The sequence below is a fragment of the Miniopterus natalensis genome, chromosome 18, assembly GCF_054644295.1.
Source record: "Miniopterus natalensis isolate mMinNat1 chromosome 18, mMinNat1.hap1, whole genome shotgun sequence".
Lineage (NCBI taxonomy): Eukaryota > Metazoa > Chordata > Mammalia > Chiroptera > Miniopteridae > Miniopterus > Miniopterus natalensis.
In genome coordinates this window covers 17,354,458-17,380,845 of record NC_142098.1, presented here as the reverse complement: position 1 = coordinate 17,380,845, position 26,388 = coordinate 17,354,458, and the positions used below count along the sequence as shown (strand labels likewise).

Here is a 26,388-nt window from a genome sequence, read left to right as displayed (position 1 = left end):
TTTACTGGCTCAGAGCAATGTATATGGCTTGAGTAGAGAAATGTACATGCCATTTTTTGTAAAAAGAAATCATAAAAATTCCTTGTAGGATTCTGTGAGGGTAGTAAAAGACGTGGATAATATGCACTAGTGTTATCTTCGAGTAGCATAGATGGAAATGGAGAATTTAGGAAAACAAACAAACAAAAGGGAGAGCTATAATATAATGCTACAAACTAAAAACTTGTCTACAAAATGCCCACATATTAGAAAAATTGAATATGCATATTGAAAATAGATTAAAAGGAATATCAAAAATGAAACATTTATCTGAATTGGAAATAATGGAACTATAGCTAATATATGTCTTAGATTTGTTATTTTAATATTACATTTGTAATAAGATAACATTACTAAATCACTTGTAAAGAGAACATTGAAAATACAGTCCTAGTAAGTAGGGGAGCAAAGAGCTGATCAAGAAGGTGATTTTTTAGGGAGTGAGAAAGAGGAATGGTTTCCCTGGAGCTACAGGCAGGAGGCAGAAGATACAGATGATGAGCTGGTCCTGAGGGATGTTCGCTGAAGATTATCGTCTGTCCTTCTTCCAGCCCATCGCTCTGCATACCTGTTCTGCTGGCCAGTGAAGGTTTATATATGTGAAATGAGCATTTTGGGGTGTCCACCTCAGTGCTGTTCATGATCATTTACAATAGGTTAAACGCTTTCCATTAAAGCTTAGGACAGTGAAGCTCTCAGTTGAGAAATATCATCGAATTGAGTGGACTATAAAGCAGGTCCCCGTTGCTGGAATTTATGGAGTCACCATCAAGCTGACCTCGTGCTGAGTTTTATGATTCTCATATTAGACACTTCTTTAAACGTTTGGATGGCATTTCCATCTGCCTGCCTGAAGTCGCTGTGCCCTCCTCAAAGAAGGGCCTCGGAATAAAGGGCCCGCATCGAGCGCTGTGTCCTGGGACTTGATGCAGAGGGCGGCAGAGTGAGCGACGGCCATCGGTCCTCCTGCAGAGGCCACCTCGTAGGGCCCACTGCCGTCCTCTGCACACCCTGTGCAGTGCCTGGCAGCCAGGAGGGGCTTCACGGGTACTCGTTGACCCTCGCCAGATATCTGAGCTCCCGGGGACTGCGGCCGTCGGCCTCCCCCTCTCTCCCCTGCAGTAGAGGTGGGCCTCATTAAGCCGCAGGAATCTCTCTGGCACTAGTAACAAGCCATGCACTAGGCCAGCACCCCCGCAGACGGAGTCCGGCAGCGCCGCTGGGACAGCCCGTGGCCTCTCCTGCATCTGAGCAGTGGGGCTTGTTAGTTCCCAGTCCTTCACCTGCCAGCTGTTTCTAACGCAAACCCATGGTGACAGAGCTGTCAGGAAGAGGAGCTAACTGCAGCTGCCAGTATGCAGGAGCAGCAGGCGTTGCTAAAAGGGTCTTCATTATGGTTCCATCCTGCCTGCTCCCATTAGTGTCTGCCCCAGTGTCGGCTCTCATTTTAGGGAAAGGAGAGCGGAACACTCAGCCCTGCCTCGGCTCGCCTTGTGCCAGAAGAACAGCAGATGATAGTGGCGGGAGTCATGCTGGAGAGGGGCGAACAGAGGACTCTCTCCTCAGTGGAATGTTCCACTGTGTGCTGGGGTTTATTGCATTTAAACATGCTCAGAAAATCTTTACCCAGTGCCGCTTCCAACCTAACTGCTACGCTGCAGATAAATACTGATTCCCAGAGGCAAGACTCTTTCCTAGGGTGTTCCCCAGGGACAGGACGGGAGGGCTCCCGCACCTTCACCTGCCCCCGCCTGGATGGCAGGCGCCTCCCTGGAACAGACAGACAGAGAGCCAGACCTCACACTTGGTATTTCTAGATGGAGTGGGCGGGCTGCTCAGCGTTCGTAATAATTCCTGTGTGTCAACAAAAGACCTCAACAGGAGAAGGTAGTGGAATGGTGGAGCACACTGCTTCCTCACCTGCAGAAGCTATGAGGATTTAAGTATTTCTTAGGTTATCAGTTAAAAAGGAAAACGGGTGTCATTTTTTTAAATAAAGGTAAAATTCACAAAACATAAAATTTACTACTTTACAGTAAACAATCAGTGGCATTTAGTGCATTGGCAGTGTTGTGCACCCATCACCTCTGTCTCCTTCCAAAATATTTCTATCACCCCAAAAGAAAACCCAGACCCATGAAGCAGTTGCTGCCCCTTACCCCAACCCCTGATTACCGTTCATCTGCTTTTTATCTCTTTGGATATGCCTGTTTTGGACATTTCAAATGGAATCGTATACTAGGGGGTCTTTTGTGACTTTCGCTTAGCATAATGTCTTCAAGGTTCATCCATGTTGTAGCATGAATCAGCGCTCCACTTCTTTCTATGCCTGAATGATATTCCATTGCATGAGTATACCACGTGTAGTGTATTCATTTGCCTGTGGTTTGAGCTGTTTCCACATTTGGGATATTGTGAATAGTGTTGCTGGGAGCATGTGTGTTCAATACGTTGAATTTGTTTAAATGTGAATTAGCAAATACACATACACACCCAACTGGAGCATTAAATCCACAACTTTATCAGCAGTGATTGAGCATTTCCTCTTCACACAAATTCATTAAAGCACACGTGTCAATGAGTAGGAAGATAGTGCAGACAATATGAGGAAGAGGTGGACCTGGTGGGTCGCAGATGTGGTCAAGGTCCTTACATTCATCACGTCTGCAGAATCCCTCTTGTCATCTAAGATAACATTCCCAAGCCCCAGGGATCAGGACCTGGGTATTGTTGGGGTTACCATTCAGTCCGCCGCAAACACTGAGGCCTGAAGGTCCATTACGAGGAGACCAGCGGGTGAAGGGTGCTCCAGGCAGAAGCACAGCACGCACGAAGGCCCCGAGGCAGGAAGGGGGCTGGCACCTGCAGGAATAAGAGAGGAGTAGGACTGGAAATAAGCACCATGGTCTCTTTTGGCCAAACTAAGCAGTGGGTTCAGTGTCCAAAAGGTAATAGGAAGCCAGGAAAGAGTCTCAAGAGAGGGAGGGATGGGTTTGATTGGATTTTAGAAGTCATCCTAGCATCATTGTAAGTGGATGAAATAGAGAGGGAACAGGAGATGCAAGGAGAAGAATCTGGAAGCTGTTGTAACACTTCTGCTATGAAGTGGCCAAGACAGACATGAGCGTGTGACAGCAAGGACCAAAAGAAGTGGGAAGATTGAAAAAGAAAGCATTTAGGGACCTGTTGTTTACGGTATACCAGCTTTGCTATCCCTCTGTTTGTTCATTCACTCCGCAAATACTTGTTGCGCTCTGAGAATGCGACAGGCACTGCGCCTAAGTGCTAGGAATACAATGCTGGGCTGTGTGATCCTGGACAAGTTCATTAATTTCTGGGCCTCAGTTTTCCCATCCATGCAATGGCTATATGAGAGTGTTTATCTCATAGAGTGCCATGAAGACCAAATGAGTGAATGAAAGCAAAGCGTTTAGGACAGGGCTTGGCATAGAGGAAGCTCTTAGAGCAGCTATAAAACAAAAACAACCATCCCAGTCTTGGCTCACCTCTCTTTAGAGTGGTCAGTGAAAGAAATTCACCCAGGAAAGCATTTACATAAACATCTGTCAATAGCTATAGATCTCTTTGGCATTATGAATTTTTGAGAAATCCATTCCATAAATATATATTAAGTATATACTATGAGCCAAAACTGTGCTGCTTGCTATGAGGGAAAAAAGAGAAAAAATTAAATAGGTGTTGTCTTCAAGGACCTTACAGCCTAGTAGGGGAGACTAACATTAGTCAAATAAACATACCAACCAAGGTAACACATGTTAAGAGAGAGATGGTCATGGTTCCCAGAAAATTTGTAGTAGGGTGGATTGACTTGACCAAGGAGGTAATACTTCTGGAAGTGATACTTGTGGTGAATGAAGAGGATAAGGTGGTGTTGACTGAGCAGGAAGGGATACAAAAAACATTCTAGGAAGAGGAGAGTATGAGCAAAGGTCCTGTGGCCAGTGTGAGCACGGTGAGTATGAAAGACTGAAGTAAGGCCCATGGGATGGAGCGTGGAGAGGAAGAGGAGCCTGGGTAGCGATGAGGCTGGCGAGCTCAGTGGGGACTGGATTCTCAGGGACTGTGGGCCCTGTTGATGGAATTTGTCTTTGTCCCAGTTGAAATGTCTTTATCCCTAACTGGTTGGGAGACACACTCAAGAGATGCATTTTGGAAATACCACTCTGGCTTGGGTATTAAGAAAAGATGAAGAGGGAGGTAAGAAAAACATCAACTAGGACACTACTGCATTGGCTCAAACAAGAGATAGTAGTGACATGTGCTAGCCTGATGGTGGAGAGAAGGTACAGCTTTGAGGGCTGTTGTGATGTGTTGGATATGAAGGGTGACGGAGGGACAGGTGGCAAGGATGACACCAGCATTTTTTGACTGAAGCAAGTAGAATTTGAGATGGTGAGGTGGGGAGTGGAGGTGACTCATGTAGGAGGTCCTTCATCTTCTGAGTAAGACAGAAGCCTGGCTCATTTGCTGAGAAGGAGGGTTTTGAAGAAAAATGTGGATTTTAAGGGCATGCAAACACTTTGGAATGGCAGCTGTGGGGATTCAAGTAACAAGAATGACTTGCAGAAGTGGTGACTTAATTGAAATCAAACTGAAATACAGAGAGACCACAGATTTAGAGTAGGCATTTTGTTTGATATGTCTCATAAGGCCCAGTGATATGTTCTATCTACATACCAGGTAAAAGATAAGTGTTTGTTGATTAAGAAAGTAGATAAAACCAAGCAGCAATTTTATATGCCTTTCCCAAGACAACTGAGACAATAAATTGGCCCAGCTACACAAGTCAGTTTGCCCTGCTACGCTTCCCCTAGTAGCAGTCCCTGTGTAGAATTTTAGGCTACAGCCTAAAAGGTGAAATAACTTAATTTAGGTTGAATATTTTATTTGAATGTTTTCCTTGTCAGTGAGACCTGAATATATAATGTTAGAAACTGAATTCAGTAGATAAACAATTGTTTAATTCCTAGGAATTTTAAAATATGAGTAATATAGAAAAAAGGGAAAGTAACCATTTGCCCACATCCTGCCAAACCTAATAAGGTTTCATTGCTGTAGGACTTTTCAGAACCTTTATAATTCTAAGGCAGAAGTTCCTGAGTCATTATTAATTCTACGGGTGAAAAAATAAGTTGCAAATAATAGCTACATATAACTATTACCTAACATAGTGCCATTCTACAGGGGGAAATAAGTCCATAGTAGAGAGATTACCTTGAATTTTATAATATCACATTTTAGCCCATGGAAGAGATTGTACTCCAAAATTATATCTTGGGAATATCTGATCAGGCCATTATACAATTCTTCCAGTGTTTTCTACCATATTTCTAAAAGAATATTATTTTATACTATAACTATATTCAAGAGAGTGCCTATTTCTCAATTGCCTTCCTAGGAATTTAATTTTGTTGTCTTAATGGGGGGAGTCTGTTTTCTTTCCCAGTTATGGCCCAAATAATAAATGTTGATGTTACTGTGCTATAAAAATATGTCCTCTATAAATTGCTGTGCTTGTCATTAAGATGTTTCCTGACCAAGTTGAGCACGCACTATGTTTCTGTCAGACACTTGCAGCAATCTGAAATTACCTGCTGTGTCTGTACATATTCAGAAGGCAATAATGGAAATGTGCCAAGTGGCTCAGGAGAAAATCATTTCTAAAGATCAGGAGGGGACTTGGGGAGCTTTGGCACTTGTTGCTTGGATTGTTCACAATGCATTTGTTTCTGGGTAACTTTAGGTTATTTTTCCCCCTAGATTTATTTTGGTTCATATTAGTCACCAGCCTCACCCTTTCTACTCATCTCCACAGATGAGCAATCTTGAGATGGAAATGATCAGTTAAGACCAACAATCTGTTGATCTATCGGAGAGAAAAAAATGCAGTTTCTATTGAAAGTACTTTCATGAGATTTCACCCAGGCAACTGAGTTCAAATTGACACCCAACTTGAGAGGGTATTTTGAAGAAGGAATGCAATCCTCAGATAATAGGACATCCTTGTGGGTAGATGGGCTGCAGAAGTGTGGGAGATCCAAAGAGGAAAAGTGTGGATTGGTAGATTACGGTCAACTTCATACTATCCTGTGATTGTTTTTATCACTTATTTGGATATAGGCACAGAAAGAAAGGCAGTTATTATATTGCCAGATGAGGCAAAGCTGGAAGAGACACCTGTCCAGTAGAATGTCTAATGTGTGTTCACAGACACATTAAACCCAGGGATGCACGTGCAAGCATTTCCAGATACCTGGAAGTGGAATTGCTGGTTGAAGGCTATATAGGATTTTATTAAAAATTATATTTTATAGATTTTATTAAAAATTGTATTTTATAATTTTTATAATAAATTTTAAATATAAAATTATATTTTATAATTTTTACTAAAATGATAACTATTTGCCCATCACATATATCGTGGCAACTTACATTTCCACTAACAGGGCACACACAGGAGCCCATGTAAACCATTCTCTATACTGAGGACTTTTCAGAACCTTTATTAAACCGAGACACATTGTGAACCTTCAAGGGAGGCATCTGGTATACGAAGTGTTTCCCAGGTTTGGTTTTCCAGGGAACTCCTACAAATACCTTGAGGACTAGTATCCTTGGAACACAATCTGGGAAGTAATAGTCCAGATGAAAGTGAAAGGCTTAGAATTCCAAGGGAAGAAAAGCTGAAGAATTGAAAAGAGGAGAAATCTAGCAGGAGAAGGCCTGGAGGCAAGCATTAGAGCTGTTTTTTTAAAGAACCAATAATGGTGATATTGATTATACTACTTCTCATTTTCAGAGCATTGTGTGTGCCAGGTGCTCATGTCATTCTACCAGGAGCTCCATGCGGGAGGTGCTCTAGTTATTCCCATTTTATGGATGATGAAACAGCTGCATGGGGAGGTGAAGTAGCTGGCCAAGGTCATGCAGCTGGATTAAGCTTGTCCTCTCTGGGTGGCCCCAGGGAGGGATGGGGTCCAGAGAAAAAGATGTCAGTGTCTATGCAGACTGTTGTGAAAAAAAAAAAGATGCAGACATCACCTTGGCTTCCTCTTGACATCTCCGGGCTGATGTCTTTATTCTCACACCTGCTCATTCCCCAACACATATGCCAGTCTTGTCTCAGTCTCTAAACCCAGCCACCAGCTCCAGCCTCTGGCCTGTGTTAGTGTCCAGGGACCAGGGGCGATGAGCGTAAGTCCGGATACATTTAACCCAGCTGCCTGTGGAATTAGTAAGAAGGTGCCAGCATTTTTCCATTGACATTTTTCAATTTTCTTATGGTAAAATACATATAACATTAAATTCACCGTCTTAACTATTTTAAGTGTACAGTTCTGTGGTATTGAATACATTCTTGATTTTGTGCAACCATAACCACTATCATCTCCATAACTCTTTTCATCTTATAAAACTGACACTCTACACTCATTAAACAATAATTCCCATTGCCCCTCTCCTCTCAGCCTCTGGCAATCATTTTACTTTCTGTCTCTCTGGTTTTGACTACCCTAAGTGCCTGATATAAACAGAATCATACAGTATGTCTTTTTGTGATTGGCTTATTTCACTAAATATAACGTCCTCAAGGTCCATCATATTGTAGCATATTGCAAAATTTTCTTCCTTTTTAAGTCTGAATAATAAATATTTCATTGCATGTATATATCAGATTTTGCTCTCATTTATTCATTGGTGGACTCTTGGGTTACTCCCATGGTTTAGCTATTGTGAATGATGCTGCTGTGAACATGGGTGTCCAAATATCTCTTCAAGACCCTGCTTCCGATTCTTCCGGATGCCCAGAAGTGGGATTGCTCCATCAGATGGTAATTCGATCTTTAATGTTTTGAAAAACCACCATACTGTTTTCCACAGCAGCTGCAGCTGCAGCATTTTACATTCCCACTTACAGTGCGCGAAGATGGCAATATCCTCACATCCTTGCCAACACTTGTCTTCTGTTTTATTTTTTCTCTTTGGTTTGGTTTGGTTGATAGTAGCCATTGTAATAGGTGTGAGGTGGTATCTCATTGTAGTTTTGATTTGCATTTCCCTAATGATTAGTGATGCGGAGCATCTTTTCATACACTTATTAATAGGACATTTGTATATCTTCTTTGGAAAAAATGTCTTTTCAAATCCCTTAAAAATATTTTAACACGTCATACTATTGAAGCATTATGGTGGATTAGCATAATTGTTCTTGTAAGAAAAATGATAACCAGAGAAGCCTTGGAAATTTGGTTAGTTTGTGATCCTTTACCAAACATTTATTGTTGGTACCTATCATTCTTACCACTCTTCCCTTTCTTCGTCTGACCAACCTGACTTGACCAAATCCATTTTCTTTTCCTCTGGCCGTAGAGTCAGACATAGTTTCCCAGCATTCCTTGCAGTTAGGCGGGGCCATGCAGCAGAGACAGGGAATTTGGTAGAAGTCATTAGACCACTCCTAGCTCTCCTCACCCTCTTTCTCCATCCACCAGCTGAACCGAGAGCACTCCAGGGGCCTAAAGGATGGTATAGCCCAAGATTGGAGGGCCTGGGTTCCAAAGCTCCACATGACATTGAGCATAGCAGAAGAAATTAATGTTTAGTTGTTAAGCTGTTGAGAAATTTGGTTTATCTGTTACAGCAGTTAGTATTGTTCTGCCCAATGCACAGTAAGGTCTTTTCCTATGGGGAGGCATGAGCCCTGGACAGAGTGCAGGCCCCACACGCAGAGGCCATGTCTTTCTCATCTGGCACCATATCCTGTTTCCTAGCACAGTCGCAGGCATTTGGAAGATGCTCAGTAAATATTGGCTATTATTACTATTAACTTTAGTATTAGTAGTACTGCATGACCCTTACTTCTTAATGTGTAGGCCATGGACCAACATAGTATCACCCCAGAGTGTTAGAAATGCTGAGTCTCCGGCCCCCATTAGTCTTACTGAACCAGAATCTGCATTTTCACAAGATCCCCCCCCCAGGTGATGCCATTCCTGATGAGCTGTGTATACTAACATTTGAAAGACATTGCTCTAGACCAGCCACTCCTAGCACATTAGAATCATTCTATCAGAATTCCTATCAGAATCTCTAAGATACTGTTTTTGTTTTTGTTTTAAGGCTACCCAAGTAAATCAAATATGCAGCCAGGGCTGAGAGCCATGGTTCTGTGTCAGTAGTTCTCACACTCCAGTATGCATCAGCATCCCCAGGGACAATAAGACACAGATTGCTGGAAGACCATGTATGGCACGGTGTCTGATTCAGAAAATCTGGGGTGGGGATGGACCAAGAATTTGCACTTGTACCGAGTTCCCAGGTGCATTAGTTTTCTAGGGCTGCCATTAGTTTTCTAAAGTACCAAAAACTAGATGGCTTACAACAGAAATGCATTCTCTTATAGTTCTGGAGGCTCAAAGTCTGAAATCAAGGTATTGTCAGAGCCATACTCTCTCTGACGCTGTAGGGAAGAATCCTTTCCTGCCTCTTCTGGCTTCTTGTGGTTTCCAGCGGTTCCTGGTGTTCCTTGGCTTGTAACTACATCACTCCAGTCCTCTGTCTTCACATGGCTCTTTCTCTGTGTGTTTTCACATAGTCTTCCCTTTGTGATTGTCTGTCTCTGTGTCCCAATTTCCCCTTTACATAACAGTGGGTTAGGGCCCACTCTAATGACCTCATTTTATCTTGTTTACCTCTGTAAATACCCTATTTCCAAATAAAGTCACTGAAATCCTGGGTGTTAAGACTTCAACATATATTTGGGGTGTGGGGACACAATTCATTCTATTACACCAGGTGATACTGACGCTGCTGGTCCAAGGACCCTACTTTGAGAACCACCGGTTTACTGTGAGCTGCAAGAGTACAGGAATATCCATTTCTTTTAGCACATTCTACCAAGGGCCTAGCTTGTGGCTTGGTTTTTAATAACTATAGGTCAAATTAATTAATTAATATTCCTTCCATGAGGCCACTTGGACTGCATAAAACACTTCAATCTTCCTGACAGTGTTAGGCACTTAATATGTGACATTTCATATAGCAGGCACTCGATAAATGTTGGGTGAGTGAACATAGCTGTCAGTCCTCATTAAAAATGTAAGAAAGAACCTTACTGGGTGCTCATGCTTTCATTCCACCTTATGCAGCCAAATGATAGAATACTTATTAAATGACATGGCTCCTTTAATGGGAAATTAACAATCTACAAAACGTTGTAGATTGGTAGCAGGAGTTTGATGAACTAACTGGCTATGGTAATTTGTTGATTGCCTTGCCTTGGTTCCCTAGTGAGAATTCATCTCTATTTAGCAAGTGCTGTGAGCTATTAGAGAAAGACAGAGCTCCCTCTTTTAATCCTAGGGGCCTCTAGCTTGGTCTTCAGTTTCATAAATCACTGTTAATTTGCACCTAAGTCAGTGGTTGTTAAGTGCAGGGATTGTGCCCTCAGGGTATATTGGGCAATGTCTGCAGATGTTAGTTGTCACAATTATGGGGGAGCTACTGGAATCTAGTGGGTAGAAGCCAGGGATGCTGCTTAACACCCTAAAATGCACAGGACAGCTCCCACAACAAAGAGTTTTTCAGCTCCAAATATCAAGAGGGCCAAGGTAGAAAAATCCAGACCTAAGCACAGATAAGATGGGCATGAAGTTGCCTCAATGGGCAAAACCTTGATTTCTGAACAGCCCTATCAATGACAATCGATGTGGCCGGTGACAGAAGTGCCAAGAAGAGCACAGCTTTGTCTCTTAGCAGCTGGCTATTTGGAGTGGAGTTGGATCTCTGCTGGGTGAAAACTGAGGCCTTTCCATCACTGCTGCAGTGTGGGAAATGAGCTGCACTGAGTGGTTTCTGGATGTCAGGCTCAGTGCAAAGTGCTTTCCACACATCCCCTCATTGAATGTGAGGTGACACACCACCATGTCTCTGAGGTAGGAACTGTTAGGATCCCACGTTCCAGATGAGGAACCTCCAGCTTTGAGGCTGAACAGTTAACCCAGCGTCACATGGTAGTGAGTGATAAAGTCCTGTAGCCCAGACTAGAGGACTCCTCTGTCTGTATGTTAAATCCCTGTTACATTGAACTTGGATTCAAATCCCTGCTCTGCTGCATCCTAGCTGTGTGGTCTTGAGTGATGGATTTAACCCTTCACTGTCTTTGTTCCCTCATCTGCAAAACGGGGGTCAATAATAGTTCAAAGGGTTTCTACTAGGATTAAAATACCTTTGATAACGCCTGGCCACGTATGTACTCAATACATGTTAGGCCGCCTTCCCCTGCCCCACCGCCCATATTTACCTGAGTATGATATGTAATTCTCTCAGTTAATAGGACTCTCTTTAAACTAACAAGGAAACTCCATTTACTGGAAAGATACTTAATGATGAAGCTTTTATTCTGTTCGCCTTCCTCAGGGAGTACTTAAAATAACTCACGAACTCACTCTTAGAAACCCGTGTCAGAAACCCAACTGGGACTTAATTAGTCCTTCAGCATCTTAGCCCTTCTTCTAAGTTGTTCGATGTTAAATCCAGATGACCCTGGTTGGGAAGATGTGGAAACCTTCCAAGCACAGTTTAACATGCTCAGTGCCTAAGAAGACTTTACAGTAACAGTTGGGGGATTTTTAAGGATTTCTGATGTTAGTGGAGAAGAAAAAATATATACTTTTGTGGACATGCTAAGTTAGATGATTACAAATTATGTTCCCCTCTCCTGGGAAAGATTAATTAATTTTGGCTGTAACCAGCCTCATCGTATGGGGCGACCAGAGGCGGATTAGAGACCTGGCGCCCTCTTTCTCACGCTCTAGGAAGTCTCATTATGTGCAAATGTCCATAGAGGAAAAGTTCCACGCTGTGGGCATGGCCTTCACGCGCGTGCACAACCTGCCCCAACTTCATGTCCCACGCACCTCTCTGCCTTCCTTACACTCTGTCATTCCGCTTCCTGCTACCTTCACCTTTATGAATATTCAGACCCAGCGGTTCCCTCCCCATCCACTCACCCTTTGTTTGCCAGGATAGCTCCTGCTTCAAGACCCAGTTCAAATATCGCCTGCCTTCTGCGGCTTTCCTTAACCTCCCTTTGTTTTCCTCACCTTAGCACCCCCAGATTCTTGGCATCCCCAGCACCTAGCACAGAACCTGCAGGTAGCAAGTAGCCACAGACGATGGCTCAACTGGTTTGATTTAATTTAATTCAAAGCTTTCTTTCTAGTCATACCAGTTATTCATCCGTTGGCCACGCCACTGATTTTTTTTAATCAAATAAGATAAGCTATTGTTTTTTATTTCTCTGGGCTCAAGGCATTCTTAAAACAAACTTATGGAAATCCATTTAGGGAATGCAGTATAAATGCCAAGTAACATCTTGGGAATGGTGCCATTTCTACAAATTGATGACATCTGGGTTAACCAATGTTTTATGCTATGCCTCCCAGTCTTTGCTCAGAGAAACTTAACTCCTGCTTCCTGGGGAGTTAAGGCTGGGAAGACACAGTGGCAGGGAGGGCAGGTTGAGGTGGCCCTCTTCCCCTGGCCTCAGAGAACACACCAGCCGTCTGCATATCAGCAGCACCCCTTCCCCAGTCCTCATGGTTCGTGTATGTCTATGCTGCTAGACAGAGGACACTGCGGCGCCATGGCCAGGTCTGTCTTGTCTGAATACCCACAGGGCCCGTAGGGCTTGTCTTGCTAACAGGGTGAAAGGTCATGCCATTCTCTGAAAACTGGAGATGCTGGAATAACCATTTCTTTTAGAGGGAGTGTGGGGTGACTGAAGCCCACAAGATGGGTTTTTGAGGCATTTTGGAGGTATCCAAGTGGGAATATGGCTTATTTTCTCCCTAAGTTTTCAGCAGTCCCTAGAAAGCAGCCTTCTTTTCTCATGAGTGCCATTTCCAGCCACCCTACTCTGGATTCCCACCGCCCCACACCCTACCTTCCAGTGTCCCACTCAGCCCCTTGTGTCTGTCCCAGAAGGGAAACCTACGGCCCTTTTCATTCTAAAATTTTTGCTGCCATTCCTGTAACAAATAGACAAGAGGAACAAAGCCCTTGATAGCATTTTCACTTGAGTGTTTTATTCGCCTCTTCATGCATTATATTCTTAAGAAAACTGATGAAGAAGTGTGTGTGGGTTTTGGGTTTTTTTCCCCACTATCTGCATAATTTCCTCTCCTCTCCGGTTAAGTGCTTGTCAACACGCCAGCCTGCAGATCAAGAGCCACTCTGAAAGCTTGGAGGGGCAGGAAGAGGCCGAGTGACCTGTGACACAGAGAAAACCAAGCTTAACCTCTGTTCACATGTCATTAACTGTGCTCTCTAAGCCTCGGGGACATTGCCTTGGTGGGAAGGACACAGACATGCTGTGATGGAGTCCTTGGGCCTCACCTTTGAGAGCTCATGGGAGCTCTTGAAAGTCAGCCCCTAGAAACAGCTCCCCTTTCCAGGTCGGCCATCACTGCTTCACCCCATCTCTCTTCCTCCCTTTGTGCAAAGGTCCTGCCTGGAAGTAGATGGAAGGAAAGGCGTTTCAGAGGAAAGTATTGTGTCAGTGCTTTGAGTGGATTAAGCTGTGTGCACGCTGAGCAGCCCGAGTCATGGGGAACATGGTAGAATGATGGGAACCCCAGGCACCAGTCCACAGGCTCAGGCTACCATCTTCTCTGTCAGCTTGCACCCTCGAGTGTCCCTCTCTGGGGTCCCCGGTCTGGCTCGTGAGAGTATTCCAGCGTGGAGCACCACCCCCTCCACAACATCGTGGCCACAGCCTCACTTCTCACATCACATTCGTCCACACTCAAAAAAAAATTTTAAAAATCTGCATAGCCTGAGAAATCAAGCTAATGAAATCACTACCACATTGAATTTCCAATAAGAAAAAGGCAAAGCAAAACTTATCAACTAAAGAGAAGCATTCTCTATAATCCTTCAGAGGAGAGGTAGAAGCAGGAGTAATATAAAAGCTTGTTCCTGTAATCACAACATTTGTAACTGTTGGTGGCACCGAGGGGAGAGAGAGACGCCCTGAGAGGGGAAAATACAAGGTTAGTTTTAACTGCATGCGTCTGTCTTTCCTGCTAGCTTGCTGATACGATCAAGGTTGTTTATACAAAAAGGAGATTTAGCTGACCAAGCAGAAAATACTAGTTAGCACCAGTGCCCAGGGTTGGCGACACTCCTGCCTTCCAGAGAAAGGGTCAGAGCTTGTCGTTCTGCCTTTCCGTGAGTCACGGCCTAGAGCAGGGGAAATGCATTCTATAGGGTGGCCTCACACATTGGCGCTCCAGTACTGGCAACGTGCCACGTGTTTGACCCAGACAAGCAAAAATGCCTGTCATGTCTCTCGGTCAGCTGTCCAGCAGGAGCTTAAAGTCAGGGAGATCTGGAAACGCGGCACCTCCTAAAGAAATCTCTTTCATCCCGGGGCGCAGATGGAAGCCGTCAGTGCTCTAGGCAGAGCCTTCCAGCATCTGCTTTGACATCTTAATCCTCGTGTAAGGAGGGATAGAGTTTTGCAGTAATATGCAGTGGGGAGCCATCAGTGACATTTGGTGATTGAACGTCTCTGACAGTAGAGTTTTAATGACAGAGAGACACTTGATTGACAGGAGGTCAATGTCAAGCAGCTAATCAGATGGCAAGTCCTGCTCTTAATGGAACAGTTGGCCCTTGTATGCAGACTGGCTCGGGGAGACATTCCTGGGAATCCCAGCTGCGGGCCCAGAAGGAGGGAAAGATACCAGCCCTTCAGACGGAGGCATGGCGATGTCCCCTGAAGCTCTGAGCGCAGGGCTGTGTTCATCTTGCTCACCGTTGTATCCTTTGTGGCAGAAACGTAGTGGACACTAGGTACACATCTCTTGAACAGATTGCATGGTAAAGGAGTTGGGAGCTACCCTATTTCACTCCCAGGATTCTTCGTGTCCGCTGATGGTAAACCCAGCCTCCCAAGGGAGAACTCTCCAAGCTGCCTTAAACGCCTTCCTCTCCCTTCCCCACCAAGTCCTGCGTACTCTGCCCTGGGAAGATATCTCTGATATGCCCCTTGTCATCTCCCGTCCCTGATGGCCCGACCCACCTCCAGCCTGTGCCCCATGTTCCGCCTTGCTTTAAAACAGTCCATCGAACAGATGTCTTTGGACCATAGGATACGCTACTAGAGATACGCTAGATATATTCAGTGTAAGGTATTAGACCATTACAGCCCGCCTCCTCGCTGCTTCCCCGGCCTCATCCCCCTCTCCTGTCGGTGCACATTTGGTGCTTTCCACATACCTTCCTGCATCTTCGTGTCCCCTGGTCTTTGCTCTTGGACCCAGTCTGGACTTCCAGCCTTCTCTTCTCTGCCCGGCAAAACACCCTCATTTTATTAAGGAGGAGCTATACCGTGTCTTCTGGACACTTTGTAGTCATTCTTAAAAAGACGTGTCACCTGGCCCCTCTCCTCCCTTGGTGAAATCAAGTCCTCTCCCTTCCCTTTTCCCCATTTTTTAATCCCTTGGCAGTATCATTATTGGTTTTTGTACCCATCTTGCCTACTGGCCTATGAGGGCATGAAGTCAGGGGCCCTGGCATCTTTATTAGTGTCCCCCTATGCCAGTGACTAATATAGTTCCTGGCACGTAATTACTTAATGTTAGTTTTTAAAAGTGGACATACAGATGGTGGATGGGTAGATGAATGGGTGGATGGGTAGATAGATGAGTGGGTTGATCGGTGGGTTTATAGATGGACAGGTTACATGTGTGACAAAATGAATGGAAAAGTGGCTGGGAAGATAATAAATTGATTAATTTCAGGAAAATACTAATAAAATGGTTTGACAGCTCCACCACTCTCCACTGAGATGAACGATATGACATCATCCAGGGAGAGCTGAGTGTCCCCTGGGTCTGTGCCATTTGGACTGGGAATTCTGGGGTTCTGGGTACACAGAGTGTGATCTAGAAGGGAGCTCATGGCACCCAGCTGGGTACATTTCCTTGGTCCTGGGGACTCTTTGTACCATGGAGAAGAGCACAGTTGCCTTTCTCACCAGGAAATGTTTAGGACATGTGGTCAGGGAAATGTCCATGTGCTAGCCAACCCAGTGACTCCTATAGCTGTCCATTACAGTGAAGGAGGTCCTAACTGCTCAGTGCTCACATGATAGACTCTTCCTCAAGACATCATCCTGGCACAGCCCTCAGTCCCCTAGTCAGACATTAACTAATAGGAGAAATGCAGAATGTTGGTACTGCAGACTAGAGAGGCAAAAGAGACTCACGGAAAGTGCAAACTGCTTTCTTTACAGTGAGAGGAGAGTCATATTACTCTAAGAAGCTGCCTACTTATTGTAATCATGCCCAAACAGTCAAACCAGCTTGCTAGCCAGTTGAGGAATTCTGCATCTTAAATGAATTTGTCACGCCCCGCCGGGCTTGACTGAGCCATTGAGCATCGACCTAGGATCCAGGAGATGGCAGTTCGATTCCCAGTCAGGGCACTGGCTGGGTTGTGGGCTCGATCCCCAGTCGGGGGCGTACAGGAGGGAGCGGATCAGTGACCCTCTCATCATTAATGTTTCTATCTCTCCCTCTCCCTTCCTCTCTCTGAAATCAATAAAGATATATATATATATATTTTTTTTTTTTTTAAGTGAATTCGTCACTAGAGAAAGAATGTTGGGTCATGGGAAAAGAGATGACTGTATTCAGGGGACAGATGGGAGCAGACCACAGCCCAGTTTCTTCTCTAAAAGCCTGTGATTGTGTGTAAACATTTCTGCTGTGGGAGAATTTACTACAGCTATTCAGTTGAGCATTTTATAGTTTTCAGTGGAAACTCTTAACATGAGTTCTAAGCTATCCTAATCTTCAAATAGTTAAAATTATCCACGAGCCAGATCTGGTATCTAAATTCACAAGTAGACTCTTTTTGTATTGAAGACTCAAAAGAATTTATAATCCCATCATGCATAGAAAACTATTATTATTAACAAGTGAGTGTGTTTCTTGTTAGTTCTTTGCTATCCATCTTGAAAAACAGTGAAATTTTAATACCTGCATCATTGTCTAGCTGTATTCTTTCACTTAACTTTTGTGAACATTTTCACCTAATCAGTAGGCATCAAAGCACAGACGTTTAATGCCAACACAGTAGTCACCACTTTGATGTGCCATCATCAGTGTAACCACCAGTTTCTCTTAGACAGCTTGTTTTTGCTACTATAAACAATTCTGCAGTGGACATTGTCGTACAGATAGCTTCGCCTGGGTCTGCCTGTTTCCTTAATAGATGCCTAGGGATGGAAATATTTAGTGAATGGGTGTGATCATTTTAGGAGGTTATAGATTTAGATCTCAAGGCAATGGTGCCACTCTTGTCTGAGTCTTGCTTTCTAAATCTTTCTAAACCTGAGTCTAGAAATAGAAGGTGAAAGTCTTAGGTGAAGAAGCAGAAAGAAGAAAAAAAAGAGGGGTGGAAAGCTGAACTCAGCCTGTGAATCACTGAATCACGCTACCCCCTGGGAGACAGGACCTACTGGCTGGGGACAGCAAGCCAAACAGAAATGAGCCTGAAGAAGAGATAAGAAAAGAAAAAAAATGATGAAAGCATTAGAGGAGGGATTAAATGGTGTTGGAGGCATGGATAAGAGATGGAGGAAACAGAGAGGAAAGACGTCAAACTCTCCCTGAAGGAAGGGGGCACTAAGCAGGGCTTCTCAGACCAAGGGCCTCTGAGTAGAAGGGCGAGATCTGTGGGGTGCAGCGTCCTGGGCGCTCTTGTATTCAGAGAGTGCTGCTCTGACATTTTACCTTCCTGACAGTTGGGCAGGTTGAAAGGGGGGGGCCTTGACTGTAGCACAGGGACGAGCTAATCTAGACCGGGCCCTGCGGGAACAGGCGCAGAGGCAGCCCCCGCGGCCAGCAGGGTGCAAACACCCCTAAGTTTGGTGGTTCGGCATCTCAGCCCCTGCCTGCCTCCGACCCCCTGAATCGCAATCTGCATTTTAACAGGATCCGCTACCCAGCCGGTTCATACACACATTAAAATTTGAGAGGCGCTCTCTTAGAAGACATCTTTTCATATTGATTTCAAACTTTGGTGGTGCTTAGATTTAAAACTGCTGATCTCTCTGATTCCCTGTTCACTGGAAAAGCCGGAGATTTATGTGAGCACTCGACGTTGACTGAACCACGTGTGCTTTTAGAAGACTGATTTCCAGATATAAAGTTCAAACTTGGTGTTAGACGCTTAGCATAGGTGGAGAAAACCAGTCAATAAGCCGAAGGCTGCAGGAAACCTTACTGAGTTTTTGAGAAAAACAATCTACTTTGGGGATACTTTCCAAAACCCATCAGAACAGGTTTTAAAGCAGAATATAGCAGATTGGTTAATGTTGCGTGTCCTCTCAGCTCCCAACCTCAGAATGTAAAATACTTTGCAATTCCAAGTACTTTACATAAAATATCCATGCAAGGATATTCTATTCTGTTTATATCATCTTTTTATGTTTCTTCAATGAAAAATAATGTTGGAACCATGGGCTTACCAGAGACAGACAAAGCTATGGCCTGGGGAAGCGGGATTAGTACCTGGAATGTTTTAACTATTTTCCTTACATTCCTCAGTAATTCAACTTGTTTGACCAATATTAATTTTCAGTATAATTACAAAGAGATTTAATGAGAAAAGTATGTAGGCACAGTATGAAAGTTTCCATTTTTCATTTTATTTCTGCCAGCAGCGCTATTCAAAATTAAACATTATTATACACCTGAAATTAATACAATAATGTATGTCAACTATACTTTAATAAAAATAAAAATTAAGTGATCTGCAGGGGAAAAAATGGTTAAACATTAGAAGGGTTTAGAGACAATTTGGGTCTGGCATTGAGTCAGATATATTATTATTTTCAATTATTGTTTTTTGATAAAGACTCCATAGGCTTTAAGATAAGCCAGCCCTAAAAATCCTTGCTTGTGTATTTAAATGCTAAGGGAGGTTCCACAAAGTTAGTGTAAGGCAGGGAGAGGAGGAAGCAGATCGTAGGGAAGAGTTGCCTCGAGATGAAGAAACCCACCTCAGTTATCACCATCGTCATAAACAGACATTTATTGAGCATCTGCTATGTCCCAAGTAGGATGCAAAGCACTCTACATGCATCTTTTCATGTGGGATTCAACTAGCCCAATAAAGATGCAGAAAATGAAGCTTGGAGGGGTCAAATAACTCATCCTAAGTCACGCAGCCATTAAGTGACTCCTCCAAATTTGAATCCAGGGCTGAAGTTCATCCCCACACCCCTCTCCTGCTCCCATTTTGAGTATTTCTGACAAATCAAGAGTCAGGAAGAGCAACAGGAAATATTTCCACATCAAGAAAACTGCTTAGAATCAACATTGGCCCTGACCTCATTAACTTGTCTAGTAGAGGGCATGCCTGTCATGGGGCACCCCACACCTCACCCCACATTTGAGTAATAGGCACATATGCAAGGTGCCAGCTGATGCCAGGAAACTTTTCATCAAAGGAAATTGTCTGGGTGTCTCTCCCATCCTCACCCCTCCACTGCCCTGTTCACAGCTTTCCACAATAGCTGATAATGACAACGACAACCCCAGTTGCTAGCAACATGTTAAATTACACAGAGTGTTAACCTAAAAACAAAAAGGCCTCTCAAAGTGAGAGGCAGCAAGTGTTTATTTGAGATCAATAAGAATACCTATTCAGGAATCATTAATTCCGGCAGAAGCCCAAATAATGTTTCCATTAAGAGACAAAGGCAGTGGGTACTTATGTGGAAGAGAAGGGAAGCAATTATATCAATAGAAGGAAGGCATTTGTATTGGTGCAGATACATAACAGTAATATTAATCCTAAACAGTGTTTTTAATTTTTAGCCCAGTAGTCATAATGACTGCTTTTTTGTTATCTCTGCAAACAGTTGTTTGGGACAAAAGTTGCTTAGGCCCAGTACGAAGGTTATTTTGCACTGTTTCAAGACATAAGACCTGCAAGGCAGTTGCTCTGGCATCCAACTCCATTTCAAAGTGCCTCTGTTTATACGTATTATTGTTTACAAGAGTGTTCTGTATTGAAGCAAGTAAAGTTGTCTGCATGACCTGTCAGTGCATTTATGCAAACAGGGACATTGAAAAGTCTGCCATCCAGGCTCCCAGGGCAGCACCCCACCTTGACCCTGGCCCAGGAGTTCAGTCTGGGGGGCACTGAGAGTTGTTCCAGCAGGAGATAGGCAGCGGGGGTGTGATCTCTTCCTAGATCCTGCTGTTACTTGGATATTACCTTTAACCTCAGCTTTCAGTCTAACCCCAGCAGCACCCAACCCCAGACTTCCCCTGCCACCTGAGACTTAGCATGATTAGAGAGGCGATTGGGGTCCATGCTTTGATCACTGTGAGTGACAGTCTTCCATATAAAGCTATATAAAATAGGAACTGGTTAGGATGTCTAGGGGTGAGGGCCTACTGATCTGTCTGTCACCCTACAAGCAGGGTTCCTTTTGCTGGCCGTATCCTAGGACCTGGGGCGGGGGCACTCAGCCCTGGGCAGTCAGTGATTGTGCCGCATTACATAAAAACGGATGCCTGCCCGCCAGCGTCTCTCAGTCTGCAGCCATCGTTTCCTGATTCAGATAATCCTTCTTGGACATAATACATCACATCTTGTTAGAGGGGCCAGAATTTGGAACCATCACATTTGCTTCCTGCAAGCTCTTAAGATTTCAGAGTGAACCCACATTGGAAGGTCACAGGTCATAGGTCCTAAAATTGACTCTGGATGTGCTAGCAGCTGGCAGCAGTTAGCGGAGAGAGTCTATGCTTTCCAAGGGCCCTCCAATGGCCACAACTATCTGAGGACAGACACATGTGCCTGTGAAAGCTATTTCCATCAAAAGCGGCTAGAAAGCAAAATAGAGATTTAAAAGTATCTAGATTTGTCTGTTATATGCAACAGCATCTTTTCTGACTGGTTATTCCTTTGGCAGCATCAATGTTTGTATAATAGGTGCCTAGGGCATGAATAATGTATGTATAATGTGTGTGTCACTGACTTAGACTAAGGAACGGGGACCACGGGTCTTGAGCACTTTAAATAATTTACATTTTAAATCCTCATCTAGTTGGATAGTAATCCAAGCCTGCATGTAACATTTATGAACGCAAGTGAAACAAATTTTTTTTCAAAGCCAAATTGCCTTTATCTGAGTGTTAGTATTCAAGTAAATTTAGTTGGCATCATTTGAACTTGGTTGTAATACCTAGTGTTTAAAGTGAGAGATGGGTCCTCCTTATGATTTAAAGAGAACTCACTCTGGGAAAAGAGTCCATTTTTAAATAATTACCCATGTGGTTATGTGAGAAAATGGGGTCTGTGGTTGTGCTCAGCATGGTGGTGTCCAAAGTCAGGTGGCTGCAGGCATGTCAGGTCCTCTGTTCCTACCGCAGCAGATGAGAGGGGCCTGTGTCCAAGCATGAGGGACCACACGCTTGCCTCCCTCTCGGGTCTGTCTCATAAATAAGCCATGCTGGTGGCCGCAGAAGAGCCCTCCAGGAGCTCACTGAAGAAGCTAAAAGGAACACGTGTACTCGTTCGATTTAAACACGGCTATTTTGATCAAAAGCATTGCACGGACCTAGGAAGACAGGGCGAAGAAAGATAAATGCAAGGATTTTATTCCAAAAATTAATGAAGCAGTTCTGTGGATAACAATAACTAATAATAACATTGTTGAGTTATTACTATAAGCCAATCACTATGCTCATCTCCTTACATATGTCATTTTATTTCATCTTTATTTTAAAATGCAAAAACCCTGAGAGTGACACCTTGATTATAACCATCTTCCAGATGAGAAGCACAGAGTGATTAAGCAGCTTTTTATCACAAAGAACAGGGTTTGGAACCCAAGGAGCTGAACCTACAGCATCTTCTTGAGACTTCGTTTTTTTGTGCCTTCCCAAATTCTCTGATTGGGAATTTATTTTTAAAAATAAAAGTAGTCTCAATATTAAAAATAAGGTAAAAAATAAAGAAAAATTCTGGAAAAAAATAAAAATAAACGATGAAAGCAGATCAGACAGCCAACCAGCATTCACATTGGTTTCCCAGATGATGGGGGCCACATTGTTTATTACATTTCAGAATGACAGTAAAAACATTGGGCCTTTGGATTTAAAAGGGTTTTGAGCTCATGAAACCTTCCTCCACTCATGTTCCTGCAACACTCCAGCTCCTTTGAATAGAGCCTGCTACCTGCTTACTCATTTATACAAAGTACACATTGGGTGGTTACTCTGTGCTAGTCCCCAGACGAAGTGCTGGGCAGAGTCAAGAACAAGATAGATAAAGGAGGGCCCCCCCCCATGCAGCTTAGACTCTAGGGTCTAACCGAGCTAAAGTCTTCCCAGTTACTCCTGTCCATAGTTCCTGGTCCTGTACCCTGAAGCCACAGTGCTAAAGGTTGCACAAGACAGCACTGTGTGGAGAAGCACCACATACTACCTGAGTCTCCACCAGGCACAGTCCACCTTCTCTCAGTTCCCTCGTGGTCTCCAAGCCCAATACCTTTGACCCAGCAAATGTGTAGCAATTTCGTTTTAACATGGCACTCAGAAGTGAGAGCAGAACTACACAGTCCAGTCTTACTACAATGTGCATTGGTTGGGTTGACCACAGGTTTTGGTGTCATTTGGTTGGAAAGATAGAAACCCAGTCCACCACCTCAGAAGATAAAGATACTGAGCAGCCTCCCTGATCTCTAGGGAAAAGTAGACACCAGGCCTCAGGTAGGGGGATTGGGCATGGCCCCAGGGACCTCAGCAATCGGAGTTCCTGGTCCTTCCTTCTGTGTGCTCTGCCATTAACCTGACTTGGCTACTTTCTCTGTGCCAACATCTTTTTGCCTCGCTACCAACTTAGTCCCTCTAAGTCTCAATTCCAAATTCCTGAAAGATTACTGTGACGGACTCAACCTTAATGATGAGCCAGTTTCCCTTTGGGGTATGTCTGCCTCTGGCCCAGGAAGCTGTACCTCTGCAGCAAGGATACATGTTCCATAAGCTTGCCCCTCCAAGGGCTGAGGGGTGCGCAAATTAACCCAGAAGGGGAGGTACATGTGTAGCAAATTAGGACAACTATGAAATATAACCATCTACAAACTCTTGCCATAGCTTTTGTCTCTTTTATTTAAGTCTCCTCTCAAACTTTCTGTAATACCCAAATCAATAGATCAGTTTTGATTGACTAGCCTTCCCTTGAAGAAAATTCATTCAAGTTTGTCTCTCCTTCAAAATATACTTGGAGGCAAGGATGAAGTATGTTTTCCTCCCCCTCTGTGGGGGCTCAATATTTAAGTCAATAGCAACATGGTATAAGAAGAAAATCTACGAGGAGCTAGCATTTATTATTTACAAGGCTATTGGTGCTGCTCGGAGCACTTTACATGTTTAAATTCATTTATTTATTTTCCACAGCAACCTTACGCTAAGTTGTTTGACCTCATCGAGCCTTCGTTTTCTCACTTGTAAAATGGTGATAACACCTGATATACAAGGTGATGATAAAATTTCAGAGATTACATAGCTAAATTTCTTACTGGTTCATTGTATGTGCTGAGTAAATGGTGCCTGATCTCTGTGATGGTGTCATCAACTATGATGATGCTTAATAGCTCAATGACAATGCTGTTTAGTAGTTCTTTAAAACAGAGCATTGCTCAGCTTCTGACTAACTGTTCGAAGGAAGAGCACCAAGCTGAGATAGGATTCAGACATCCAAAAGATGGGAGATGAGTAATAAACGTGGATAAAGTCGCACATTGGAATCCAGGAGGTTATAGTGCTACCCAGCCAGGATCCTAGGAGCAGAACAATGGGAAATCTGTGTCCAGAGAGCGTGGTCAGGACCCTGGAGAGCTCAACACTGGCCCCAAGTGCCTTCTGCAATCTTTTTCTTATTCATTATTTTTTGGGGGGTGGAGGATTGTAACCAATTTTATTCTATGTTTTTACTTTGGAGGGCATGATATCTTTATGACAGAGGAACAGAAAAAACATTACAATGCAATGAGGAATCTTGGGCCCAATACACCTCAGAAACCCATACCTTGACCAGCAGCAAGAATGACACCTTCTTTAACATTCCAAAGCCTTATTTCCATGTGATGAAACTGGGCAGTGCCGTGGATCAGAACGTACTATGTGATGTCACCAATACATAATATGACCTAACTGTAAAGTCCCTATTTTGTAACAATTCACAACTGCTACACTCAATGACAGTCAGTAAGAATTCCTAAGTTCTTTAAAGGGGGGAATGTTCTTTACAGTCTGTCAGCTGAAAGCCTCCAACTAAGGGTTGCCAGTAACTGCTGCCCAAGCAGACTTAAAGCTCCTGCTGCCAACAGTGCACTGGGTTCCTGCTTCTCTGATTTTGTTATAGGGAACCCTCTTAACCTTTAGAGCAGTTTAAAGCCCACAGCAAACCCTAGCTGCTGTGGCTCAGTGGATAGAGCGTCGGCCCAAGGACTGGAGGGTCCCAGGTTCGATTCCAGCCAAGGGCATGTGCCGTGGTTGCAGGCTTGATCCCCCACCCCGGTCAGGGTGAGTGCAGGAGGCAACCAATTAGTGTGTCTCTCTCACATCAATGTTTCTCTCTCCTCCCTCCCCCCCCCCCCGCTCCACACACTCTGAAAAACAATGAAAAAAATAATTAATATCCTCTGGTGAGGATCTAAAATAATAATAATAAAAGTACAATCCACAGCAAAACTGAGGGGAAGATACAGAGATTTCCCATATCCCTACTGCCTTCACACATTCGTAGCCTTCTCTACTATCAACATGCCCCCAAGAGTGGTACATTTTTTACATTTGATGAACCGACATGGACACATCATAACCATTCAAAGTCCATTACTGCTCATTCTTGGTGTTGTACATCTTGTGGATTTGTCAAATGTATGACATATATCCATTATTGTGATGTTAGCCATCACCTTAATCTCAAACTAGTAATGCAAAACTGCATTAAGAACCCCAGCCTTATAAAGGGTCTAGTCTTTTGTTTTATGGGGAGGCTCTGATGGCATTGAAACTCTGGGAACTGAAAGGATGGTTCAGAGCTAGAGTCTTCTGACCTGGAGAGGGCACTTTCCATCTCTGGGGAGTCTGGCTCTAGTAAACTAGCATAACAAGAAAAAAACAACAAATACCACCAACTTCTTGTTTTATATAACCCAAAATAGATAAGAGGCCGGTATGTTAATCAGGCTCAGATAAAACACTTAGTTACCTTCGGGTTCTATATAATATTAGTTGTTTAATTTCTCTTTGCCTATTTCGTGAGAGATTGGTAGCCATACATAAAATTGCATGAGTAAGAAAAGGCTCGTTAAAATAAACAGTCCTGCAGATGTAAGACCGGATCCCTTGGATGAATGGATTGTCTTTCCGGGATCTCCATGCAAGGTCAGCTGGTGAAGCGTTTCTCCGAAGTCTGTGCGCTAACACCCACGTGGAGCGCTTCCACCTGCCTGTTTTGCGTAGAACAGACTTAGAACAAAAGTGATCCTGGGGCAGGAGAATGTTAAGAAGGAAACCCTGTTTGTGCTACAGTAGGACTGATACCAGACGCTGCCGGCGTGGGTCTGACGCATCGCTAGCATAAACAGCCCTGAATATTGCATATTTGCTTCGACTGCGGGGCAGCCGAAAGGAAAGAGGACCTGAAGTGTAGATCAGCACGTGAATAGTGAGTGAAGGAATGAAAAGCACTGCTGCTTGTTGCCACGTTGCAGAGATCACTGATGGGTTTGCAGAGAAGGACAAGAAGTGGCATATAGCAGGTGCTGCCTTTTTTAGGAGCCAGGTCACCCAACAGGTCCTGTCATGTCGGGAAGCATTACTAAATATTAGGTATCACTAATTTTGAGGTAATGATTTTTCTTTTGGGTGGTGTAGGCAGCCCTGTAGCCAAGGTGGACTCCTGGGATGGACAACGCATTTATTCACCTCAAATTCAGCATGAGAAAAAATGTTTTTGAAGCTCTGTGTGTTTTTTTAATCCTGGAAAAAGACTGAAATTAAAGTGATGTTCAAAGAGAAGAAGTGACTGAGCAAATGTATTAATTAGATTTTAAATGCTCACCTTCTGGTGTGACATCCACCCACTAGTTAAGCTGAATTCCTGTTCACATGGGTGGGGTGGGATAGGGAGTGACAGTTACCCCATCACTCATGGTAATAAATGTGCTGGAATTGCACAGGTTGATGGAAACCGTTCATATTTTATGAATCCTCTTGACTGAAGTGT

General features: G+C 43.8%; 1 protein-coding gene across 1 annotated transcript in view; it reads left to right on the top strand.

Moving 5' to 3' along the window:
* The window catches only part of CDH13 (cadherin 13), an 897,713-nt gene that overhangs the window by 717,654 nt on the left and 153,671 nt on the right, over nucleotides 1–26,388 (top strand). The window lies entirely within an intron of this gene.